Source organism: Camelus ferus, chromosome 9, assembly GCF_009834535.1.
Source record: "Camelus ferus isolate YT-003-E chromosome 9, BCGSAC_Cfer_1.0, whole genome shotgun sequence".
Lineage (NCBI taxonomy): Eukaryota > Metazoa > Chordata > Mammalia > Artiodactyla > Camelidae > Camelus > Camelus ferus.
This window is the reverse complement of record NC_045704.1, coordinates 10409146-10418991: the sequence shown is the minus strand read 5'-3', so window position 1 is coordinate 10418991 and position 9846 is coordinate 10409146. Positions and strand designations below refer to the sequence as shown.

Genomic DNA, 9846 nt, shown 5'->3' with positions numbered 1-9846 from the left:
ATAGGCACTGAGCCCTCACAATGCCTTCCACCTGCTTCGTGGCTTCCGAGGTGGGCGGCTCAGTGGAGGAGTGCAGATGACAGCACATCCAGCAAGCTGAAAAATAGATTCTCTAAGTGGGAGCTTCTGGAAATGTACTCCTGGAGGAGGGGGATTCATCTGCGATTAGGTCACATACTCAAGCTTGAGGACGGAGAAAAGTCGAGCACTATGTGAAAGGCTGCCCTCTCCCTGTTCCCGTGTGGCTCATTAGCATGCAGCTCGGCGTTCACTATTTGGCTGGTGATGAGAGAAAAATCAACGGGCACAGAGTGAACTGGGGTGGGTGTGGGAGCAGCTATCCTGGTCTGGTCGGTCTCTCAGCCCTCAGCACTGGAGCTGAGTCCTCCGTTCATGAAACAGGGCATGCACCATGCATGTTGGAGGAAGTTAAGGAAAAAGGGGGCAGGGTGTGGGGGGATGGTGGTGATGGAGATTGATACAGGGGTTTGGAAGCCAGCAGGAAGCAGGTTTTGGACAGACACCCAGCCAGAACCAGCCAGTTCCTCCAGCCCAGCCATCCTTCCTGCCCAGAGTTTACATCTCGTGGAAAATTCAAGGATCTGGCAGGGGTTCTGAAAGGTGATGAAACATAATGAGAGTCTAATCTCTTAGCTGAGATTTCCACATCCTTAGTTCCTGCCACAAGCACAAACCATCTGGAGAGACGCCTCACTGAATTCCCAAGGGGCGCTCTCCACCAAAGGGTGCCAGATTGAGCAAATAAATCACAGGACATCTGGTAAAAACTGAAATTCAGATAAGCAGTGGATAATGTTTTAGTACAATTATGTCCCATATATATTGCATACTTGGGACACACTCATAGGAAAAAGCGATTTGCTACTGCAGTGTGGCAATCACTATAATATGTGACAATACTGCCTCGACTAACAGATGATACGTTGTTTACTTGAAATCCAAGTGTAACCGGACATCCTGGATTTTATCTGGCTGCCTATTTCCACTGCCCAGGGGCCGGTGAGGGCCCTTGTCTGGCAGAACTGTCTCCCTGCCTTTGCTGATGTGGCCGGATGGTGCTTCATCTCACACAGGAAAATTCATCATGCATTTTTCAGAGAACGGATTGAGAAAAGTTTTGCGGCAGTACCCCACGCCAAACAGCGTCCTGCTGTTTAGATGGTGAACTCGAGAATAACGTGTCCTCAAGGAACTCAGGACTCCAGGAGGACACAGAAACACAGCATTAAGTAAAATAGAGACTGATGGACACCACAGTAAAGAAGTCATACGGAGAGAGGAGGGTATATCTCAGTGGGTGGAGTGCATGCTTAGCATGTAGGAGGTCATGGGTTCCATCCCCAGTACCTCTGTTAAATTGTTGTTGTTGCTGTTATTAATATTAATAAACAAACCTAATTACCTCCTCCCCAAGAAAAGACCAAAAAAAAAAAAAAAACCACTTTAAAAAAAGAAAAAGAAGTCATATGGACATAATCTTCCCATTTATTTTTTCTGTTGCTTCTCCATCACCCAGACCCTTCTCTCTAATATTATATTCCCTTTGTTATAATCTATGTTGTAGAACCTGAGCCTTGTGACCCAGGAAAGTGTCCCACAGACTGCATTTTGCTGGTTGCACCTTCTTGGTACAATAATCCTATATTGTCTTTATTTCCAGACAATTGATAGCAAAATCAGGGACTGGTCCAAACTCAGCATAGCCAGTATGTTCTAGTTCACTTTGTAACATTTGAGTTCCCTTTTTTTCTTTATTCTTTTTTTTTTAATTTCCTATTTTTAAAAAAACATAGCTATAAAAGAAGTTTCTGAGTATGATTTTTTAAATTGTGGTCTATTGTGCAAAAAAGAGGGGAATTTGGTCTCAACAGAAACATTTTTTTTCTGAGGAGATGACATTTAAGTTTAAAAGGATACACAGGCTGGTGAGTAGCTAGCAAAAAGCATTCCAGGCAGAGAGACTCGTAAGCTGACAGCTCTCCTCTGAAAAGAAGGACAGGCAGCGTGGCTGAAGTGTAATGAGGAGGCAGAGAGAGTCATTACGATGAAGAGCTAACAAAGGCAAGGTTATTCAGGTCTCCCTGCAAGCGCTGGGAAGAATTGGTCTTTACAAGGACACTGGAGACCATTAAGGTCTTTTTAGCTGTGCTTATGTCAGGGTAATTACCTGCGTTTTGAAAAGAACATTCCGGTCTAGCTCCAGGACGTTTCCCGGAGAAGCCAGAGCGGATGTAGGGCTAGCGTATAGGACACTAATTCGTCATCCCAGGTGAGACATAGCCACCCAACAGGAGGCAATGGGGCCAAGGGACAAGTTTACAGGGGTGATGTTTCAGCAGGCGGAATCACAGACTCTGTGTTTAAACAGACTTAGAATAGCAGGGGAGATGGAGTGGTCTACCAGCAATGGGAGTGCATATAAAATCTATTATGGGGTGCGGGGCGGGGTGAGGCTAGCGCGCATGGGGTAGAGCGCATGCTCAGCATTCAAAAGGTCCTGGGTTCAAACCCTAGTACCTCCTCCAGAAATAAACCTAATTACCTCCCCCCAGATAACATAGTTAAATAATACAATAATAAATTAAATAAAATATTATGGATGCAGATTAGTAAACCAAATTTGACCTAAATTCAAGTTGCCTTCTCTAAAGCGCTGCGCGCACCTCATAAACACAATAAATGGCATTAACCAGAGACGCGCTTTTCCACCCCGACCACCAGGGGCCGTGCCGAGCAAAGCCATCCCAGGGAGATGCTGTCCCTTAAATGGACGGTGAATGAAATCAGGCTTGCAAAGGCTCTATGACGTGGTAGATAAGAACCCGCTAGTGCCGGAGTCCTGGGTTCAAAACCCAACTCATCTATAATTCCGTGCTTGCAATTCTGACTTTGCCCACCGCTTGGCGTCACATCTTTAATAGCTATTTTCATTTTCTCCTTTTATAAACTGGGGTCAATCAAACCATGCAAGTATTAGCATTTTGTTATTATAATGCAGTAACCTTGGGGGAGGGTATAGCTCAGTGGTAGAGTACATGCCTAGCATGCATGAGGTCCTGGGTTCAATTCCCAGTACCTCCAATAAATAAATAAATAAATAAATAAATAAATAAATAAATAAATAAATAAATAAATAAATAAATAAATCTAATTACCTACCCCCCAAGAAAAATTTAAAAAATAAATAAATAAAACCGGAATGACCTTAAAACAGCCCCATGCCCGGGCCCTTTGGTGACCAGATGACTGTGCTAACTGCCTTTCATTAAACTCTTTCCCCAGACTGAGGTCTGTAGGATGCAGAATGGCCTGCAGAGAAAGACAAAAAACCAGAGTGTTCCTAAAAGGAATTTGCATACAGTCTATACAGGAAACTATATTCAATTTCTTGTAGTAACATATAACGGAAAAGAGTCTGAAAAGAAAACATATGTGTGTGTAAGTATAACTGAATCCCTTTGCTGGATACCTGAAACTAACATTGTGAGTCAACTACACTTCAACCAAAAAAAAATTAAATCAATCAAAAATTTGGAAAATGAAGAAAGCACACAAGTTTGTTTTTCCTTCCTCCTCAGACCCTGCAGGACACTGAGATGCAGCCCTGTGACTTTCCAAAAGGCAGAATGTGGGCATGCATGAGGTCTGGAGTTCAATCCCCAGTATCTCCATTACAATAATAATTAAAAGAAAAAGATTTCCTTGGAAAGGCATTCCAGAGTATTTCAGATTAAGTTCTTTATCCTGTAAATGTGAGTTCTTATCACCTCTTCTTAGATACCCCCCTTACTCTACTATGCTTGCCTGTCTTGTGATAGAATTACCCCCAAATTATCTTTTTTTTTTTTAATGGAGGTACTGGGGGTTGAACGCAGAGCCTAGGGCTAAGCATGTGCTCTACCACTGATCTATTTCCCTCCCCCCACTCAAGCTATCTTTATCCCAAATTGAAAACATTTGAGCTACAGAAGATGCAGGAAGAAATCTTCGATAAGCTTCCCTCATCTGCCTCCCACAAAAAACAGCTGCCCTTCACCCCCTCCGACGGCAGTTTCCTGCCAACTCAGTTGCCAAAGCAGACAGCTCACTCCCTTAGCATCAAAAAGCCCAGCAGAACTTCCCGTGCCCTCCCACTGACGCCCTCACACGCCGTCCTTTAGTTAAATTGATTAAAAAAACCTCCAGGCTGTTCCTCCAGGTTCTCATTACCTGGTGGTCCCTCATGCACATGTAAATAAACCTCTTTTCACCTGATAATCTGTCCTTTGTCAGTCAATTTTCAAGCCTCCAACTACTGGAACCATTTGGAAGAGGAAACGGTTTTTCCTCCCAATGCTTTCTTTAGAATGCCTTCTGAGGATCCCACATCACTAGGAGTTACCCCTGCACTGAACCCCTCCACCCCACTCCAGTACCTCCTGGACTTCTCAGGTTCTGAACCCTTGACCCCCAATTACTAAGGAGTTACACCTCCCTTTCTTACCAATGAATCCTAATAGACCTGGAAAATAGAGTTCAGCTAATACCTAATCAACAAATAAATTCTTCACAAGAATCTTTTAGGAATATTTAGCAAAAGTGGATTTGGGAAACTAAAAAAATAGTCCTGCCTAGCAAATCCTAAACAGGTAGAGAAAATGAGATTATGGCCCACCCCAACCCTTTTAAGGAGTCTACAGTAATCCGACGAGGAATTCCCTGTTATTAAGTGACCTATTACTGCTGTATATGTATATGTTAAAAATACCTTTGTAGAGGGGCGAACATAGCTCAGTGGTAGAGCACATGCCTGCCATGCACCAGGTTCTGGGTTCAATCCCCAGGACCTCCATTAAATAAACAAATAAAACCTAGTTAACTCCCCTCAGCAGTGATTAATTAATTAAAATAACATTTTAATTAAAAATTAAATTAAAAATGTTTTGCAGGGGAGGATATAGCTCAGTGGAAGAGTGCATGCTTTGCATACACAGGGTCCTGGGTTCAATCCCTAGTACCTCCATTAAAAAAATATATATGTATCTTTTTACATCAAGCTCATCAGAACCTATTCTTTTTGTTTGTTTGTTTGTTTTTCCCCCTTAACAGAGGCACTAGGGATTGAGCCCAGGACCTTGTGCATGCCAAGCAGGCACTCTGTCATTGAGCTATACCTTCCCCACTCCAGAACCTACTCTTTGAGGTGCCCCAGGCACCTGAAGTCTCTTTTCCAGGAGCTGCAATGCCTTGGAATCTAATCACATTTCCAGCCCTCACTACAATTTCCATTCCCTCTGTGACGTCCTTCCTGATCTCCCAGACCTGACTCTTTCCATAGAAGGAATTTTACAGATCAGCGCTGTCCAATAACACTGTCTGTGCAGGACGCAGATCCTGTGTATCTGTACTGTCCAATACGGCAGCCAAGGGCCACTAGCATCTATTATGAGCCCTTGAAATGGGACTCCAGCTGCTGAGGGGCGATTGCCAGATTTAGGACAAAAAAATACAGGATAGCCTGTTAAATGTGGATGTCAGATAAATATGCACTCTTTTTTTTAATTCTTATTTTTTATTGAAGTACAGTTGATTTATAATGTTACTTTCAGGAGTACAGAAAATCAATTCAGATATATATATCTCCACATATACACACACACATATATATATATATTTCAAATTCTTTTCCATTACAGCTCATTACAAGAAATTGAATATTGTTCCTTGTGCTATATGGTAGGTTAAACATGTACCCTTTGGGACATACTTATACTGAAAAATTAGACAAAAAGTCATTGTTCATCTTAACTTCAGATTTACCGGGGCATCCTGTATTTTGCCTGGCAGGTCTAGACTAGAGAGCTGAATACTCAACAATTAATTTAAGTTTAAAGAGCTACCCGTGGCTAGTGCCCAGTGTATTGGGCAGCACACAGTAGGTGGTAAACATGAGTCCGGAGGTTGGATGATGGGGCCCAGATTATTGACATGCTGGTTTCCCAGTGCTGACCAGACAGGTCCTTCACGGCCCATCTTTTCCCTTCCCTGCATCTCCATTGCATCACCACTTTGGCATGGACTCATCAACTTTTTTTTTTAAGAAGTATCCCATCAGTAAAACACATCTGAGCATGGAATCCTAGAACATGTGTGGCTCTGAGAGTTTGACAGTGCAGGCTATGAAACAAGTGTTAAGGAAAAAAATTAGCCACCGGGCACTTGTTAAAATCGGTAAAGGAAGAGAATGAAAATAACTTTAAAAAAGGAAAAAATAAAAAATACAATAAAACATTTAATTGAAAAATAAGTAAAAGAAAAAAAGGGGAAAAATTGGTAAAGAAGACTTTATTCAATTTCTTTTTTTTTTAATAATTTTTCCATCCTTTTTTTTTTTTTTGGTGGAGGGGGGAGGTAATTAGGTTTATTTATTTATTTGTTCGTTTTTAGAAGAGGTAGTGGGAGTTGAACCCAGAACCTCATGCATGCCAGGTATGTGCTTTACCACTTCAGCTGCACCCACCCCCTCAATTTCTTGTAATGAGCTATAATGGAAAAGAAATTGAAAATATATATATATATATATATATATATATATATATATATATATATATATATATGTATGTCGATGTATAACTGAATTGCTCTGCTGTACACCTGAAACTAACATTGTAAATCGACTACACTTCAATAAAAAAAATAAGAATAATAATTTTTTAAATGTTTAAAGGAAGACTTTATTCAGGGCACATGAGTAGGAGTTGTGACCATTACCATAGGGGGTGAGATTGAGCTTAACTCCAAATACATAAAGAAGCAAGGGAGTCATAGCCAACAGTAAACGGAGGGGTTGGTGTGTGGAAAATTACTAGAGGAGATGTCTTGGGTGGGGAGTTTTTACTCAGTGGCTTAACAGGATTCTTACTAAAGGCAGGCCAAGGACTTAGACATCAAGGCAGTAGCAAGAGGAACTTGATCAGCCATCAGGAGTTATCAGATGTCAAGGGTGGGGGTCTACTTTGTAGCCATAGTCTTTGTTAAGGCTGGACTGGATGGACCACAGGCAGGTCAAGGGCCAAGGTCAAGGCCCAGCTAAGAGGCCTCAGGGGAACCTGACTGAAGTCTGGTCCAAGAGAGAGTCTTGGTTAAGTATTGTGCAGGAGAAAGAAATGTTCCTCTACCTTTCTAGGTCCTGGCCAGTCCAAGAATGAAATTTGACATCAGGCAGGTTAACAGGAGAAAATCAAATAAAGGTTGAGTAGTGTGTATACATGGGGGAGACCCAGGAAGGTGGAGGAACTTGCCGAAAGGGCCAAAAACTGTCATTGTAAAAGCCATCTTCAGTTCAAGACAAAAGAGGATGCCGGGGCTAGGGGTTTGGGATGTCAAAGGGGAGGAGAGCAATTGACTTGGAGATGGAAAAGGATAAGTTTGGTGAACAAATGTTTGCTGGGCCCTGCAGAGGCAGGGCTCTGATCTCCAGGCCCTGCCAGCTTTCCCAGGTTCCCCCCGCCACGTGTAGCCCGTATTCTTTGCACACATCCCTGGTGGTAGCTCTATTCCAGGAACAGACCTTCTACCTAAATTCTTTAGGAAGTTAGGGGTAAGGTCCAATGTTCTTGTGGAGTCTTTGGGGCCTCTGTTATGTTCTGCTCCAAATAATCCACATGCCAAAGAGACACATTTTGGGGTGGTCAGTTTTGCTCCCCTGCAGGACTCAGGGGAGCCAGACTAAAGTCTGGTCAAGGAGAGAGACTTCATCACTACATCAGTATGTCCCCTTGAAATGTGATGAGAACGGCATTTACGTGTGTGGACTTCCTCCCCAAAACCCATGACCCAATCTTACCACGAGAAAAACAAGAGACCCATCCCAGCTGAGGCACATGCTATGAAATACCTGACCAGAATGTCTCAAAGCTGTCCAGGGTATCCACAATAAGGCATAGCTGAGTGGTAGAGTTTGTGCTTAGCATGGGGTCCTGGGTTCAATCCCCAGATCCTCCATTAAATAAATAAACAAACCTAACTTACTACACAAAAAAAGAATTCACTTTTTGAAAAATGTTTGAAAAATAGAGAAACTTAAAACATATATAAGGGAAGTCTGAGAAACCATCACGGCTGAACAGAGCCTGAGAAAACATGACAACTACATGTAATGTGGTGTCCTGGAGAGGAAACTGGAATAGATTAAAAAAAAAAACTAAGGAAATCTGAATAAACTATGGGTTGCAGCTAATAAAGACATTAGTTTATTAACTGTGTCATACAAATGTACTAATAAGGGAAAAGGGGGAAGTATAATGAGAACACTCTGTAATATCTTTCCAGTTTTTCTGTAAATAAAAGTTTTTTAAAAAATAAAGTTCATTTCAAAATTAACAGTTAATTTTTTTAAAGTAAAGGTTTATTTTAAAATTAAAAGTTTTAAAGTTAAAAGTTCTATTGTTTACAAAATAGAAGCAGACTCATAAACATAGAAAACAAACTTATGGTTACCAGTGGGGAAGGAGGATGGGAAGGGATAAATTGGGAATTTGAGATTTGCAGGTATTAACTACTATATATAAAATAGATGAACAACAAGGTCCCACTGTACAGCACAGGGAACTATCTTCAATACCTTGTAGTAACCTATAATGAAAGAGAATATGAAAAGGAATATATATATGTGTATGACTGAAACATTACGCTGTACACCAGAAATTGACACAACATTGTAAACTGACTATACTTCAATTTTTTTAAGTTAAAAGTTTTAAATTACAAGTTTATGTAAAAATTAAAATTAGAAGTTTATTTTTTAAAAATGTTCTGGCTTGGTAATTTCTTAGAAACCCAAAGAATGGGAGCCTGTCCCTCTCCCCAGCCCCACTTCTAAGGCTTTCCGAGTAAACAGAATTAACTCCGCCATTATTAACAGATGTATGCCTACTCTTTGTGTTTATTGATATTCAAAACACTCTCTAAAACAGCTCACCAAATCTCATTCTTTGCACTGAGTGGGGGTCTGCCTGTTTCCCCCAATTCCTGTGGAGGGAGGAGTTCTCGCCTCCAAGTCCCCGTTTCCCTTTCAGATTCCCCCCACCCCCCCGCCACCCGCCCCCGTTGCCTTTTGCTTTTGCATCAATTTCCCCAGCTCTGACCCACCCCACTTCAGTCTTCCCGTTTGTCCTACAGGTTGCATTTGTAATTTTGAGAATAATGACCTTCACTTTGGTCCTGGACCCAGACTTTTTTTTTTCTTCTTCTTCACCAATTTGCATGTCATCCTTGTGCAGGGGCCATGCTAATTGTCTCTGTATCGTTCCAATTTTTAGTATATGTGCTGCTGAATTGAGCACTGCCCAGCCCGGTCTTAGCAAAGAATCCTGCTAAATTATTTCCCCCACCCTTCATATCTGATCACCTCTGACATCTGACCATCAAGTTCCCGTGCCTCCACTTAATGTCTGAGTCCTTGACCTGCCTTAACCTGAATCCTGTTGGACTCATTGAGTAAGAACCCTCCCACGTTACAGTGGTTTTCCATCCACTGACCCCTGTGAAGTGATCTACGCTTGGTGGCAAATTCCCATTTCTCATTGCAATTGCAGGTGCAGTCAAGTCTGCCCCCTACTGAGACAGTCTTGACCCTGATGGAGTTTGGGAAATGCCACCCCAAATTATGCTGCTCTGGCATATTGACTATTTTGCATGAAAGGCGCCTGAAACACTGCAAATACGGGAAAACTCTCTGACCTGCCATTTTTTTTTTTAGAAGAGGGAGATAAATTCCCTGATGAATGATGTCATCCCTATTCAGAAGAAAAGCTACATTTTTGTCGTCAAGCATGAGAAACAGAT

At 41.8% G+C, this 9846-nt stretch overlaps 2 non-coding genes across 2 annotated transcripts; one reads left to right on the top strand and one right to left on the bottom strand.

Moving 5' to 3' along the window:
* The first annotated feature begins 3030 nt into the window (after positions 1-3030).
* On the top strand, positions 3031-3102 carry TRNAA-AGC. Its single transcript has one exon. It is a non-coding gene; the product is annotated as a tRNA-Ala (tRNA).
* A 6134-nt stretch (positions 3103-9236) lies between these two features.
* Positions 9237-9344, bottom strand: LOC116666178. Its single transcript, XR_004323022.1, has one exon. It is a non-coding gene; the product is annotated as a U6 spliceosomal RNA (small nuclear RNA).
* Positions 9345-9846: the final 502 nt, after the last annotated feature.